At 30.8% G+C, this 17,515-nt stretch overlaps 1 protein-coding gene and 1 long non-coding RNA gene across 2 annotated transcripts in view; one reads left to right on the forward strand and one right to left on the reverse strand.

Annotated features, from left to right (window-relative positions):
* LOC127701903 (uncharacterized) overlaps positions 1-17,515 on the forward strand; it is a 231,899-nt gene that overhangs the window by 43,347 nt on the left and 171,037 nt on the right. The window lies entirely within an intron of this gene.
* LOC127701916 (uncharacterized) lies at positions 6,281-16,184 on the reverse strand. Its single transcript, XR_007982253.1, has 3 exons — positions 16,044-16,184; positions 14,598-14,906; positions 6,281-6,389 (listed from the first exon to the last, which is right to left on the reverse strand). It is a non-coding gene; the product is annotated as an uncharacterized LOC127701916 (long non-coding RNA).

A 17,515-nucleotide genomic window follows, 5' to 3' on the forward strand; every position in this document is an offset into this window, starting at 1 on the left:
AAACTTCCAACTTGTATGATATTTGTTTATAGCTCCGTTATATTGACACAATTGGGTGAGCCACCCAAACATACATAATAGGGTAATGTGCAATAATTGGGATCCAGCAAACACAACTGTGTTAACATACACCAAGGGGGCTTTCAAACTAGCACATGGAACATGATCAATTGCAAGGGAGGTTACGAGAAGTTACGAGGCAAGTAAATACAAAATTGAATTTCACTCATTAAGTGTTTTTGGCTTACGTGGGATCTTTCTTTCCTAATTTACATATACAGTGTATTTATTTATTTATTTTTATTAACGTTTCAAAAGCATGAAAAATAACTGTTTCTTTGGTTGGCGGCAAATACGATCGTTTACTTTTTTTCTGAGGATTGTATTGCCCATATAATTTCCGCCTCTCTTTCAATCCGCCGTTTATGCAAATAAAAGTTTTCTTTAAAATGTGCTTTTAACTAATATCGATTTAGGATATAAAAAAGTCAATCTCAAGTTAAGAAGTTTAAAAACATAATGCTTGCAATTGATGATAATAATAAACATGTACATACATGAGACGATTGCCATTGAAATGACGTGCGTTTCTTATTGTTTATTAAACTTCATGTTGAAACTATCTCAAAATTCTTAAAACAAAACTTTTAAAGAATTTGCAGTTTTGAATAGTTATTCATAGATAAGAATTGGAATGTTAATTCTAATAAATTAAGTACATATGTACACATGTAACACATTGTTGACTGCTGTACCCAATTTTTAACATTTTGACCTATTGTGTCTGTCTGTTTTGCTCACACATTGTTGTCAATATAGTAGAATTTTATGCAACTGTCATACAATTGAGAGGTTTATCTAGCTTTAAAACTAGGTTTAGGAATATCAGGAATATGACAATTGATTTCCACTCGTTTGGTGTGTTTGAGCTTTTGTTTTTTTTTCATTTGTTAAGGCACTTTCCGTTTTGAAATTTCCTCGGATTTCGGTAGTTTTTTTGTTATTTTAGATTGTAAAATATATCTGCAGGAACACTGTAAAAATCAATATTATCGTCATTCTTAATTTTGAAAAATGTTTAGATTGCCATTGTTTATTTTCTCTCTGAACAGATATTCACATGCACAACACTCGTCTCTTTGAATATGGACATAAGTTTAAAATTCACTTTCACTCTAATTTGAATATTAAAAAAGGAGATGTATGTGTGTGTTTTCTCAATATTATACTACATTTTGTATTTTAATCATTTACAGTAAGAAGTTGTAAAATGGTACCATTTATATCCTGTAAATCGTGCCAAACTGCCTAAATATTTACTTTTTTCTATGTAAGACAAAATATTCAGGTACTGTTGCCTCTAATTTAAGTAGATAGACATTGGTTAATGCAGATCAGTCTTTAATCATTTATGCATTTTAAATAGTCGATGACATCAATGGCTTTAGGCAGTCATGTGATAAAGTAATTAAAATTATCTGCGTTATCTGGAATTTCGACCTGATTTATGAATATGGTTAACATAGACGTAACGATGACGGTATGTCCCTATATCTGTCTGCCTCTTAAACCGTGAATTTTGTGATATATTGTTCTTTGTTTTTATCGTTAACCTTGGATTAATTTTAAAGCATCATTTGATAAATGAATGCTTCTTTTTATAATTTTATTGGGGTTAAAGTGTCGACCGAAGCATTTCATATAAAAAAAAGTGGCCACGATCAATGCTTTTACAGCCTATAAAATATAGAAAGAAGCATTCAATTTTTATAATTATATTTGTATGCTACAACCATGAGTATAAGAGTTAAATTAGGCTTTACGTTTGTTTTTTCTATGCATTGTTTTAACATTGTCACGAATAGCACGTGCAGCCATAGATGTTGTGTTTTATACGAATATAAAATTTCATGTAGGAGTGCCTCGTGCTTGTAGGCCAATCGAAATTACTGATTTTAATGAAACATTCAAGTAATGAAATCATTGTCTTGTACACGAATATCGTTTTCGGTTGTACATTTTGTACTATTATATCAGCTCAGTCATTAGTGTTTGAGTTCTCATTGGCATTATTTATAGAATGAAAAATTCAAATAAAGAAACGAGTAACCGAAAAAAAACATAATTCACGAATGCGCGTAGCGCCTTAGGTAAGTTATCAGTATTGTTCGGTTACCAGTTGAATATTTTTTGATATTTCAATTCTTGGATTAGTTTTTTTCTTTTTATTACATTGACAATGGACTGTGATTTTGTAAATAAAGAAAAAACAATCAAAGGAACTATATTTTTTTCAGTGCATTCTGAATTTTATTGATGGAACATCGTCAACAATCTCATGACAACACCAATTGTTGTATGAAGTTAGGGGAGTTAATTTATCGATCGGATTTGTTTCCCATGTGAACATATCAGTCTTTATTTCACTGGGAAATCACGGTAACTCATTGCAACCAATGTAATAACTCTAAAATAATTCTAAATTTTCCCGTTAGTCAATTCTAAAAAATTATTAAGATAATAAAATTTCATAATTTTTAGGCAAAGTTGACTTTAGATGAATTTGGCCATTGCTTTTCGATCCCTCTTAGTTACATAGTTCTCAACGTTTTTATTTTTTTCTACTTCCCTGTACTTCAAATGATTGGGTGTTTTGTGTGTTACTGATTAGGGTCAATCCAGAAAAGTGCGTCGGACGCATTCAATTTTTGATTTTTATTTAGTTTATGCGAATGCATTAAAAATGCTATTTTATGAAAATTTATGAATAGTATTCGGAAACACATATTTTTATATATTTTATTTTATTTTTTATTAATCTATTTATTTTTTTTTTGAGAGAAAGAGAGAGAGAGACAGAGAGAGAGAGAGAGATTATTATATAACTACAAGATGTGTAAAAACCGACACAACCTTTAGACAAACACCTGATAACACACCCATTATGACCTTATTTTATGATAAATTATGATAAAAATACAGTTATTCTATTTATTTAATGATAACATGGTATAAAGTAAATAAAGTAAAATAACAAATATACCGAACCGCAACAAAAATTTAAAACGGATAGTTCCTTAACAAATGGCAAAATCAAAAACATCAAACGAATGGGAAACAGCTGTCATATTCCTGACTATAAACAGGCATTTCCTTATGTAGAAAATGATGGATTAAACCTGGTTTTATAGCTTCATTTAGCTAAACCTCTCACTTGTATGACAGCCGCGTAAAATTCCATTATACTGACAACAATGTGTGAGCATATAAAAAAGTTATGTCATCTGTACTTAAGCATTATATGTTTCTTTCTTTGAAATGATTGGGGTTAAGCGTTCCTGATTTAGGTAAATCACAAAAAGCGCTCTGGACACACGAACTTTATGAGAGTTTTATTCTGTGGATGCATTGTTATTATTCGCGGAATACCAATTTAATGGATTACGTGGGCACCGGTGAACCACGAATTTAAATGTTTCACAAATTACAAATTATCTACAGCACTCCCTGCAAAATTTGATAAAACCACGAAATCAAATATCCACGAAAATGTAAGTTTTCCTCAATCCATTAAAATGGGTACCCACGAAAATAAAGGAATCCATAGTTAATTTTTATAGCTAATACAATTACATTTGATATAAATATTATGTAATGAAAATTTATAAACAATATTTGCATACACAGGTTTTTTGAATGATATATAGAGAGAGGAATGTAAATTTATGTCACATTAAGAGCAGGATCAGCTAACCCCTCTCGGTGTACTTGAGATTATTCTCATGTTTTCTTACAATGACGTTGTCAGGTTTTCTTTGACTCGTCAGTTTGAATACACCTTTGGTATCTTTTGCCTCTCTGTTAAACTGATATCACTGCATGATATACTCCTGAGGACATACACCATAAATTTGGCCTTATTTTAGGTTGAATCACGATAAAATTAGGTTATTCTAATATTATATATTATCATCTCATGGTGTAAAATACTTACATAAGACCCTTATCTGCACTTTTGCAACTCCATATCCAATTAAGTTAAATACATTGCAAGCGTACAAACCATTGTCTTCTCTTGATATATTAAGTATCTTGTATTTAGCATCATGTGAAACGTTATTACTATTTTTTGTCCATGTAATGTAGCTTGGATACGGATTACAGTCATATGTGCAGGTAAGACTCACGTTATCCATTTCATTTAATTTTGATGAAGGCAATGCCGTCACTTTCACTGAAGGTGGATCTGGAAGAAGTAATATATAAGTTCATATGTGTACCTAATATAAAACATAACATTCAAATATAATTAAAATTAACCCAAGGACGGGCATAGCTACGAATGTTTACAAAACTATATCTCGACGTTAAATGTCTGCGGTATATACAGCGGACCAAAATATACTAGTTATAACTCAAAATCGGGTTCACGGATCCCTATAATTAAGTGGTATGGCCCTTTTTTGTCGATTTTAATAAAAGTTTATATTCAGTTTCACTCTTTTAGATATAGGTCACATTAAGCCGGAAACATTTTCATCAACTTGTTAAAGTTAAGCTATAAAACCAGGTTTAATCAACAATTATTTACAACGGGAATACCTGTACCAAGTCAGGAATATGACAGTTGTTTTCCATTCGCTTGATGTGTTTGAGCTTTTGGTTTTGCCATTTGTTAAGGGACTTTCCGTGTTGAATTTTCCTTGGGAGTTCGGTATTTTTGTTATTTTACATTTTGTTAACATACAAAATTGATTGCATCAAGTGACCACAAAATACAGAAAATATAAAAAAAATGGAGACGTTTACAAAGGATAAGTACCCCCTGTGTCAATTGAAACTTGAATGAATTGAATGCCTGACCAAATTGACATTCATTTATTCAGTTGGAGAGCATTTGAATTAAAATAAGAAATAAATTATAAAATATTTTTCTTTCATTCAAAAATCCTTACTTGTTTTATACAAACAGATATATTTGGCCTAGGCATTTATTTCCAATTAAACATCATTATAACTTAAGTTTCAAAGCCATACATAATTTTTCTCAAAATTACGTTCAAAAGAATGACATCTACCTTAAAATATGAAAGGTAACAAACGTACAAAAATGTAAATACTGTTTTCAAGACAGTTTTGGAGGAAAGTGCAACGTCATGTTGTTTTCGTTCCTTTCATTAATTTAAATTAGCTGGTTACAATCATGCTACAAAGTCATCCACTCTGTTCATTTGACATCATTGTTGGCTTTGTCATTTTCATTGATCCAATGACACTTAGCTGGCAAAAATTTGCGTACCATGTAAACCATGTTTACGCCGCACCTAATGTCATCTCGTTCGAAGTACATGCGATTCTTTTGGTTTCACGACTAGGATAATCTGTTCTAGTCTTGAGGTATTGAGTACCAATTTACTTTCTTTGTTTTATATAAATTAGAACTCGAAAATGGAAATGTCGTCTGATTTGTTGTTCTTCACTTTGTGCTTGAATGTATTCACGAAACAGATTAATTGTCAACATGACAATTACTAATGAACGGAGCGAAAATATAAATGAACTCTAAATCATATTTTTCTTTTGAGAGAAAATCGATTTGAAATATCGGCTCTAAATTTTTGTCGGTTGATGAATGGATACTTTTATACCTTTTTTTAAGTATTGGTACAGTAAGTAAAGACTCATATCATGCACACTATGTACTAACATTGAGCATAACATTCAAAGATCCGTTTTTTAAGTCGCACCTTCGTTTTGCGGGGATTCTGTTTATTCTTGTTTGTCGGATCTTAGCTGTCTTCTGTTACATACCGGGTTTGTACTAATATGATCAACACGATGGGTGTCACATGTGGAGCAAGAAATGCTTACCCCTCCGGAGCACCTGAGATCACCCCCAGATTTTGGTGGGGTTCGTGTTGCTCAGTCTTTAGTTTTCTATGTTGTGTTTTGTGTACTGTTGTTTGTCTGTTGATCTTTTTCTTTTATAGCCATGGCTTTGTCAGTTTATTTTCGACTTATGAATTTGAATGTCCCTTTGGTATCTTTCGCCTTTCCTTTAAATTAACCAGGAAATGTTTCCCAAACTTAGTAATATGTGTTATAGAACTACCTACTGTACTTACAGGTAACATTGAATTTGACGTCCTGCTCAAGTGGCATATCAATGCAATCAAGGTCTGCTTTGCATTTTAGATTCTGTTCGTTAACTTCTGTGGTGAGTAAAAACGTAACGGTTAAGATATTTGAGGTGTTAGAACTGACCAGTTTACCATTTCGTATCCACGAAATGTTCTTTGCTCCTGGAATATTATTCTTAATCGAACATGTGACATTAATAATACTACCGTTAGTACCAACTATTGTTTCATTCGGCAGGATTTGTAGTTCTACAAAGTTAAATGTTATAACAGAATTAAAACAAACAAACGAACATAAATAATAAATACAATACAAATGCGTTTTCAAAAAAAAATGTTAAATAGCAAAATTACCGAACTCCAAGAAAAATTCAAAACGGAAAGACCTTTATCTAGTGGCAAACTCAAAAGCTCAAACACATCAAAAGAAAGGAAAAGAACTGTCATATTCCTGACGTGGTACAGGCCTTTCCTTGTGTAGAAAATGGTGGATTAAACCTGGTTGTATAGCTAATTTTTACTCATGTATAAAAACTATGTTGCCGACGAAAGAAATTAGTTTAAAATAAAATGCGTTTCCATTTTTTCTTAAATATAATAGAATGTGTTATAAACACTTGTATAAAATATTTTTGAAATACTGGTAAAAGAAATTTGCAACCAAAATACGATCTATAACCTTCTTCCAGTTGGCACCCTTTATCGGATGTAACACCTAGCATTGTTGTTTGTTTTACAGTCATTAAGATTATAACACAGTGTTGACTGCTGTGCCCCTATTTTTGGCATATGTACCTATTATGTCTGTTTGTATTGTTCACACATTGTTGTAAATATAATAGAATTTGATCCGACAGTCATACAAGCTAGAGGTTCAGCTTCCTATAAAACCAGGTGTAATCCACCATTTTCTACAAAGTACATGCCTGTACCAAGTCAGGATTATGACAGTTGTTTTTCATTCGTTTGATGTGTTTGAGCTTTCAATTTTGTCATTTTTGAAGGGACGTTATACATTTTCATTGGAGTTCGATATTTGTGTTATTTTTACTCTTTTTTTGTTTGGATCCAAATAAATACATTGTTTTCTTAATATTGTTAGTTTGTTTGAAGGCGCTTGTAAAACATTCTAACTTTTTGTGTGTTTTCTAAGATAACGTTTATATAAGCAAAGCCCTGTTGAACTGGCATTAAGTAAACCAAATTACAAAAACAGAAAGCCTTGCTTTTGGTTCACCTAGAACCTTTTCTCCGTGTGTCAATTATGGACTGTGTCGGGGATTTACAGATATCGTGAGCGGCATCACTACAAAAGGTTAAAGACGTCTATTTGAAGTTGCAGAAAGTACAAGCTCGTCAAATTTTAAAAAATCTACTTGTGTTCTAGAAAGCTATAAATCTGTTGTTTTTATTTTGAACCAGATTATGTCGATGATAAATAAAAGGAGATGTGGGAGTTATACGCCAGTAATGATATAGTAACCCAATAACAAAACTAAACAAACGATATCGAGAGTGCACCATACATACAGTCTTCAACAAAAGACAGCTGTCTATATGTCAATCTCTAAATCGCCACTAGTCTATAAAGTTGCAAATAAATTAAAAACGGACATAAGACTAAGGTGCACAAGTTCCCCTAAAAATCCTAATTTCGTGAATATGAAAAACAAAATCGAATATGTTTGTGACTCGTCGGTGGTGCTCGCATCTAAACATTTTGAAGTCTAAAACATTGAAGTTGAAGAGCAATGAAAACCAAATATTCCGTAAAATTGTGCATGGAATCAGTAAAACGGTTTGCTAACGGTAAATGTACAGAACATGACTGCAGAAACGCTATTAACTGAACGGGACAAAAGTTTAACATGGGCAACAGTTAAAACTGTTTTTGTTTTAAAATAAACTATAAAATGAAATTAAGTTGAAAGTGTAAATCTGATTTTCGAACAATTTTATAAGTTGTCAATTACTTACAAAGTTCCGAATTTAAATATCTGAAATATCACAATTTAGAAGTAGAATTAGGTCAATACAATGTCCATTTTTATCAATATTATTTACGAATGAATAAAAACGATAATATTTTTTTCATATTGTATAAATGTATCGTATAGTTTCGCTTATTCCGTTTGGATTTTGTTTGATGTAATAACGTTTCAAGAATAAAAAAAAAAATCTCAGTCGATCTAGTATTTAGTATGAAAAATTGTACATATCAAATATGATTGAAACGCTTATTCAAATTTCTAGATACACTCATATAAAGATAGCCTTTAATGAAGTTGCTCTCATTTTTTTTTTTACTGTATATCATGCGCCGCGGGACGTTTGCGATTTTTCTACAGGACATTTGCCCTTTTTCACAGGACATCTGAGCTTTATAAACTTAACATGTGAGTTATTTTTTATCATGTTTAAAAGTTTTAAAATCATTAATATAAAAAAACACAAATTCTAATAATAATATACAGCTTAAAGTTAAGATGAATTTACATATAACCATCGCACTTTAAAAAAAATTGATAGAACTGCTTGTCAAAAAAAGAGATTAAAGTATTCACAAATATATATAATTGTTTCGTTTTTTAAAATAGAGATAAATGGTTAAAAAATTTCAAATTCGACACATGGAAAGTCAGAATTACAAAATATTTCGCCATTATGCTTTTGTCCGATGAATACACTTCAAGTGGGCCGATGAAAGTAGTATTCTTATAACTGCCATGACTTGTTCTTCAAAGTCAACATAAACAGCAGATTGTTAAAAAAATTACTTTCAGTCTCAAAAAATTAAAAAAAATCTTAGATACACTATGATTGAAGAGTTTATAGGAATTTCCAGACAATAGAATGAACATAAAAGGAATCTACTCAATATAGTTTCCATTTTTAATCCACTGATGTAATAAGGTTGCATAAACTATTTATTGCAAAATTTTGAATGTACCATCCATAATAATAACGTTTTATCTATGTTTCACTTATATACAACTTTTGCGATTTTGTGGTCTCTACGGATTGACTTTCAAAACATGTGTGAATATCATCCCTTGCCTATGGTAAAAATTTGGTTAAGATTACAGGTAAACATTCATGGGTAAAAAGCGCAAATGTCTGGTCACTTTGATTCAAATGTATTAAAGTTTAAAGCGCAAATTGCCATATTGTTTAAGAGTGTTTGATTTTTGTTTGTAGTTTTGTACATAAATCAGGCATTTGGTTTTATCATTTAAATTGTATTACATTTAGTTTTGTCGGGGCCTGTTATAACTTGCTATGCGGTATGAGTCTTGCTCATTGTTGAAGGCCGTATGGCGACCTATAGTTGCTGACATCTACATAATTTGTGCTCGGTTGGATAGTTGTCTCATGGGCAATCATACCACGTCTACTTGTTATATATTACTAAGTTATTTCGTAGGTCCTTTTTTAAATTCCAAATGAAACAATATTTGAAGAAAATCACCATTGAAACGCAATAGTATATTTTCCACGTGACTTTTTTATACATGCGTATTATATAATGCTTATATATTAGGCGAGTGAAATTTTTCAAAAAGACGCTTAGTTAACGACTTTAATGCACCCACTTAACATACGGCTATATTATTTATCATTCGAAAGCTTATTATCTGATCTTTCTGTTTAGCCCGGTCGTCAATAATTCGTACGGTGCAATGTTTGTTAAATCAAGGTTAAAGGTCAAGAATAAACATTCTGAAATTTCGCAAGAATTGAAAAAAATGCCTTGCTGGTTCTTATATGATAATTATTTTCTAAAAATAAAATGAACATAGTAGAACAGAATACTTAAATTCCAAATCGAATGCACATTAAAATGTTTATTGCTCAATATTTTCAGAAAATAATAATTTTTAAAAAATCCTTCAAAAATGATAAAATTGCGCTAAATTAAAACTTTTTTTTAGGTATCAATACTTTTATATCAAAAAATAAATAAATGTATCGTTTATAGGTGAAGGGATTTTATTCCGTCATTTTTAACTGCTATCAATATTATAATATGTCATGAATCAACCTTCTAATGAAGCTTTTGCAGTTGCCCTAAATACCACCATCTGCGAAAAGGGATCATTTTGTTTTTCATTGTTTAGATAACACATCGATTGTATTCAATATGAGGAGAAAATAATTTAACATAATTATTTTTAAAAAGTGCTTAAGGAATATACAAGGTATATATACAGTAAAATATTTGATTTTCGATGTCGGAAGAGGAAGACATATTGAGACGTTTATTTTGGTTCAACATTTTTCAATATTGGAATGAATACTGTTAGCACCACGGGCTTTACTATCACAAATCCGGCTATTTTTTATGTTAGCATATTATTACATACTTATTTAGTATATAGTTGTTTTATCAAATATGACCGAAATTGGTATTGTGGAATATTGATTACCCTTCATGAGCAACTTCAATCACCACCAGTTTAAGTTAGTGTATGTACATTTTGGTGTAGTGTTTTTAAGGACTGTTGTTTGTCCTACTTTTATCGCATTGTTCATGGTATCATATGTGTGTTGTTCGGAAATTTAGAAATCATCTAGTCCCTACGCCCACTTGTTTTTGTTCTTTCCATTCATATGTTCAGCCATTAGCCTAAAACATTTTGTAATGAGCAATACTAATCCTATATCGCTTGGTAAATTTTAGTGAAGTTCAATGCACATACGGAGATTATACATGAAGGGATTTTATTCATGATTAACACGTTCAAATATTGTTAAAAACAAGGAATTCACCATTACAGTCCAGCAGTTTTTAACGCTTTTTTTTCTCTCCCATTTTAACACATCATTTTATATGGTTTTTTTGTTTATGTCAAATAATATCAGACACTTATTGCTGACATGAGATCTTCGCACAATTAGAAAACCAAATGAACAGATTATAGCATGCAAAGCATTGTAATGTAAAAAAAAATCAATTAATTATGACAACAAATTTGTTTACGTGACTTTCGAGATTAGAAAAATGACGCGAATAGAATTAACCTTGATTTTCACTAGTATGAAAATAAAGTGTAAAATCACCATAAAATCGCTGCCAGGTCAACAACTGAGAGCTTAACGCAGCAATATGAAAATAGCTATGTTTTGTCAGCGGTTGATTACTTTTATGAAAACTTTCTTGATGATGATTGGTTGAATTGTTGGTGTGACACCTACACAGTAATGTCATTCTATATAACTATTTATTCTACATGTAATAATTTATTTTTTTTAGGAAGTCTAATTATAACTCTAATTATTGCGAATTGCACAAATTTTCAAACCAAAAGATATAGACTGAGAGTTAATGTAAATATACTACTCATAGGTACCAAGTTGAAAATGTTGTACGCCAGATGCCCTTTTTGTCTACAAAAGACTCATCAGTGATGCTCAAATCAAAAAGATAAATAGACCAAATAAAGCACAAAGTTGAAGAGCATTGAGGACTAGCAATTCCGAAAGGTTTTGCCAAATACAGTTAAGGTTATCTATTCCTGGGGTACAACATCTGTAGTATTTCGAAAAATGCAATGTTTTGTAAACAGTTAATTAATAATTATGACCATATCAGTGATGATTCGTGTCAACGCAGAAGTGCTGACTACAGGGTTGGTGATACCATCGGGTAGGAAACCCCCACTAGCAGTGTCATCGACCCAGTGGTTGTAAATAAACTCATCATAGATACCAGGCTTTTATTTTGTACGCCAGATGCGCGTTTTGTCTACAAAAGACACATTAGTAACGCTCGAATCAAAAACGATAAAAAAGCCAAATAATGTACGAAGTTGAAGAGCATTGGGGAACAAAAAACTTAAAGGTTTTTCCAAATACAACATGTAACTGCAACATGTAATTTTTTTACAAGAAAATTACGTAGTTTGATATTGTTTCCTACTTCGAACAGGCACAAATAATATTTTCAGTGTCTAAAAGATAATAGTTTTTGACTTTTTTCGTCAATACACGATGCAGATGAAGCAACCAGCAAAACAATGTTTCTAATTGTATCAGAGAAATATTAAAAATTCAACTTTTTGTTTATTTACTTACTCTGTAATGATCAATTTATGTATTGAGTTTTTTGGGGCTAGCTTAATATAAATATATAAAGTCCATTATTTCTTTTATTTATAATCATGAAAATAGAAACAAAATAACAAGAAAAGACGGAAAAGTTTTAACAGGCTGGCAACTAAACTACATATCAAAATGTCAAAGATTAGCTACATTAATTCCCCTTACAAGCATGAATCCCACGTTAATTATTGCCTTCAAATATTTTTACATTTTATTAATGCGTTTCTTTAACCTAATATGACTCCATACAATTCTATTTTAACGTAAAACAGCTAAAAGCTATCTTTTTTGCAGATGGTGGTATTTCGGGCAACTGTATGGGTTGTTATGATGGCTGTGTAACTAGCAGGAAGCATGATTGCAGTAATATTACGATGTCAAAAATTTCACTAGTACTAAATTAGATATTTTATTTGGTTTTATGGTGATTAATAATTGAATCACAAACGAATATTTTGGTTTTCACTCATTTTTTCATTGTCGATGGATATTCTGGTAAAAGGCGCTATTTATTAAAAATACGTCAGTAATATTTTAAAGTGCGTTTGATAATTGACTAATAGTCTCTGTTTTAAAAGTTTTGTCAAATTCCATACATAATTTTATTATTTAAAAGACAAAATGTGCAAAAATTCTGACGTCTTGCAAAATAAGAAATTGTCCGTCCTTGACCTTTCGTCGTGATTTTACAGAAACTGCACCGTACGAATATTTGACAACCGGGCAAAAAAGATAGTACAGATGATATGCTTTCGAATGGTATATAATTAGCCGTATGTTAGGCGGGTAAATTAAAATAAATGTTTTTGGTAAATGTCACTAGACTATATTAGATTTTCTGTTAACAATCATTTTCAAGAGCGATTTATTTTTTGCGAGTAGGAAATCAAGGTCAATATGTGAAACTTAAATCATTCGTATATAAACAAAACAACATTAGAAAATGGTGACAAATATTGTTGCGAAGTAGAATGGAATAGGTAAAAAGAAAACGTGACAAAATAATATCCGCGAAAATTAGTGTTGTTTTACAGTTTTTCAATAGTTGTATAATGTATGTTTACTTCATCGTTACTTTCTCTTCATACACGAGAAGAGCACAGAACCGAACCATGTCGAACATGAACTAAACCATGACACTACTGAAACAAACCATGACAGTGAATTGTTAGTAATCTTAAATTATGTGCAAAAGTAGCTTTGTTTTCGAAAAATATGACGGCAATTGTATACTATAACGAAATATGCGATGTAACAGAAAGTAAACAAATCTATTTTTTATAGTAAGTAAACATGAAGGCAACTTTTAATTTTTCCTATGCAAGCATTATTTTGTGTCAAATTATTAACTATATGATATAAATTTGAACTTACTTATATATTAGCTATAAACAAATATAATAACCAGCTTGAATTCGTGTTCGGAAAATCCTTTCGCAAAACATCAGAATGTTTATATTTAGTCATTTATTATTAAAAACAATTAACACAATCATGTCTAACTGAACTAAACTATTACAAAATCACTAAATTAAACGCTCCTCGATATGACGACGTTAATATCCGTGAAAGTGTGAATTTTAAGATAAATGTTTGAAGTTCTGCAGTCGACACTTGAGTATGATTTTATGCCTGTTGTGTTTGAGCTGAATGCTGTCAGGTTTATAACTACATAGGTTAACTACGATCTCATTTGTTTCTGTATGGATGAAACCTTTAATTTGACTCTTATTTGGATATCAGGTGTGCATTTTTTTTTTCACGTTCAGATATTAAAAAGAAAGCAAAGACTAAATTGAATAATATAACAAAGTAGCTACCAGAAAGCTACCATTTCGTAGTCTGACTCGGGCTACACAAAATCATTCTTATACAGATAAAACGATGATCTACATATTCATAAGTCTAGGCCATAACATCAAACAAAGAAAAAGTGCATTCGATTGCTGTCTATTTATATTTATGTCTATATTGGACAACATGACCATCGACAGCTTTTGGAACTCATCTTGATGGTTATTGGATGGCGTCTAGTCCTAAAATACGCACGAAATTCTGATACTTTATTACAATGATATGCATTGTTTATTCACGTGTTATTCTGTGAAAGGTTTTAATTGTTTTATATCAAATGAAAGATTTCTTTTAATATGGTGGATGTGGCAGGTTATATCACTATAATGATACAGTGTATTTGTTCATTTTGTATTTATCATGCTGACGTGGCATTTCTAGCTCCGTTATGGTCTGATAAATGCCAGATATTTAAATGTTAATTTTGGTCGCTTTTTGTATATAAAATGAACATTTTACTGTTTATCAAACAGGCATATCTCTTTTCATTCATATACTTACCAATTATCTCAAGCGATGTGCAGTACTCCTTAGATACGTTTCTGTTGGTGATCGCTAAACAACAGTATTTAGCAGTGTCTGACTTAACTAGATCTGATATTTGCAAATTCAATTTGTTTTCTTTCGCAATTTGTAGTCTATCGCCGTGTATGAAAATTGATTTACCATTACGTGACCACACAGGATCGCTAACTATTTTGTTTAGAGCACAATCAATGACCACTGTACATCCAACACACGAAAATAAATTAATGTCTTCACCATTGGTACTGCTTCCGGTTTTACTGTCTATGAATTGTACTAATAATGCTGAAAGTCCAATTCAAAAAAAGATGTACAATGGCAGCTTGTAAATGATTGAATACAAACCATATACTTTGGTACAACTATTCTTAAATATACATAATTATTATACAAAGTGAGCTATATTAATATTTGAGGCAACATATTAAACACTATAACGTAAAAAGAGAAGTACACTAGCGTCTTGATATTTTCACGAAAGGTTACTCAGTATATATTAGAACTTACAGATGATTGTTAAGCTTCCTCGAAAGATTATTATGTTGTCTTTTCTTAATATATTTTTGTTCGATCGAAATATGTATGTTGTTCGATCGAAATATGTTTTTTGTTTGATCGAAATATTTATTTCATTTGAACGAAATAGTTATAATAACAATTTTCCTATAAATATTTTAACAAAATACGTGCCCCATTCAAATAATACCAATTATTTGGTTTTCGATCAAATGGTAAGGTTCACACTTCTTATTTCAAATACAAAATTAACCATCTTATACAAAACGTGAGTGGACACAGTACCCCTATCATAGTGATGATGTCTATCTATATCAAATTCGGAACTCACAAGCATGTCACGGCATTTTGATGACCTTTTAGGTTGACGGTAACACTTAATTGTTTGTTAAGTTACATACTTAACTTATACTGCAAAATCGGAAATGACCACGTCTAAAATTCAATTAACTGAAAACTTTCACTAATTATCATAAGGTTTTTATATATTTTTTTTCTACATTGTTCATTTAAAACAAAACACCTTTCAAATGTTGTGTTATATCTACACCCACTTAAATGACATGACTTTAAGAAACTGGGTTTATTTGAAGTATGTATTATGTCAAAAATCCGAATGAAGCCTGATTCAACATTAAATTTGTTTTCGTATTTTGCATTTTACTAGATTTATTTATAAGTATTACTATAATATAGAAGAAAAGTGAAGAAAAAAATTGTTATACCTGGGGGGAAAATGAAAGAAACGTAATGTAATTGGAGAATGGGACAATCATTCAGTGAACACAAAGTCTGTTCTTCTTTCTTTTCGGGATAATTAGATAATTATTACGAAAAAACCAAACTTAAAGCGAATCCAAATATAACAACAAATGCAAAAAATGTTAGATCTTAAAACAAACCTACCTTTTAAAAAAATGAAAATCAACATTACAAACTCCCAACACACCCAGAGCGTCTATCTGGACAGTTAGTTTTTGGAAAAGAAAACAAATCATAAAATCCTCTAGCTTTCATTAAGGAATAAATGACAATGCGTTATTTGTTTCCTCATTTTGAATTAATGAACAAAATTATATTGACTAAAGTATCATAAAACAAAAAATATCAAATAAACTCTTCCTGCTCTAAAAGCACAAAACGATTTTAAACAATTCGAACATCCGTCCTCAATTCAATTATGTATCATTGAAACAGTTGGTCGTGACTGACATTCATGTGCCAAAATGAGACATACATTTTCCGAATATTTTTATCCCTTCGTTAAATGCAAAAATTATTCTAAATATTCATAATGCAAAAAACATACTTCAAAAATATTTCTTAATTTTCAAATTAAATTCATGTATTTTTATAGATTTTAATATGAACTAAAATTCACAGGAACAAAAAATGTGATATCTTGTTTGGCTATGAATTTTCTTCTATTTGATTTCAGACTCGATCGGAAGATAAAAAACATCGATCTCCCGACGCATAACACTTACAAAGTGTTATTTTCATATTTTATAGCACTGGGTCATATCGCTGCTAGCAGACTATTAGTCCCCAATGGTATCATCAGCTCAATAATTAGTTCTTTGGTACTGACATACATTTCTAAAATTGTCCGTTCATACATTAAGAAATTATTGAGAAACTTAGTTTCCATTTCCTTCAGGAAAAATTTACCTTAGAGGGAATTTGGTTATCATTTAAAGGTTCCTTTTGTCAATTTCAATTTTGACAATATAACGGAACTATAAACAACTGTCATACAAATGGGAACTTTAGCTAGCTATCAAATTAAAACAGGATTAACCCACGTTTTCTACGGAAAATGCCTGCACCAGTGTCAGGAACATGACAGTTGTTTTACCTTCGCTCCGTTGGTTGGAAACGTTTGATTTTGTCAATTTTTATGGATTTCCCCTTTTTGAGTTTGCCTAGTTCGATATTTTTTTATACCATTTACTTTTTTTTAATCATACTAGACCTTTCTAATTAAATGATATATGTACGCAACTTCACATACGGAGCTAATAGGGCAAGTTTTTGTCATCCTTAGAAGTTTGTTAATTACGTCGGTCAAGTTTTAACAAAGCATTACAAGACTATAAAAAGAAAACACATAAATTTTGATCAAAATCATATAACTTATGTGTGATGAGATGAAAATCATGTATTTTTAATCGTGAATTGATCCTCAAGATTCTCGCCTAAATTTTCATTGCCATAACATCACGTATATACACGTTTCCCTTGCCTACCATGCGGTTGCTTTTATTTATATTTCATGGTCTTGATTATGAAATTTGTTTGTAATACACTTTGCAAATGAAAGTTCCATGATTTTGTACATCTAAATGAACGTGAAGGATTCCTATAGAAGAAAGAAT

The sequence above is a fragment of the Mytilus californianus genome, unplaced genomic scaffold (assembly GCF_021869535.1).
Source record: "Mytilus californianus isolate M0D057914Y unplaced genomic scaffold, xbMytCali1.0.p SCAF_5, whole genome shotgun sequence".
Lineage (NCBI taxonomy): Eukaryota > Metazoa > Mollusca > Bivalvia > Mytilida > Mytilidae > Mytilus > Mytilus californianus.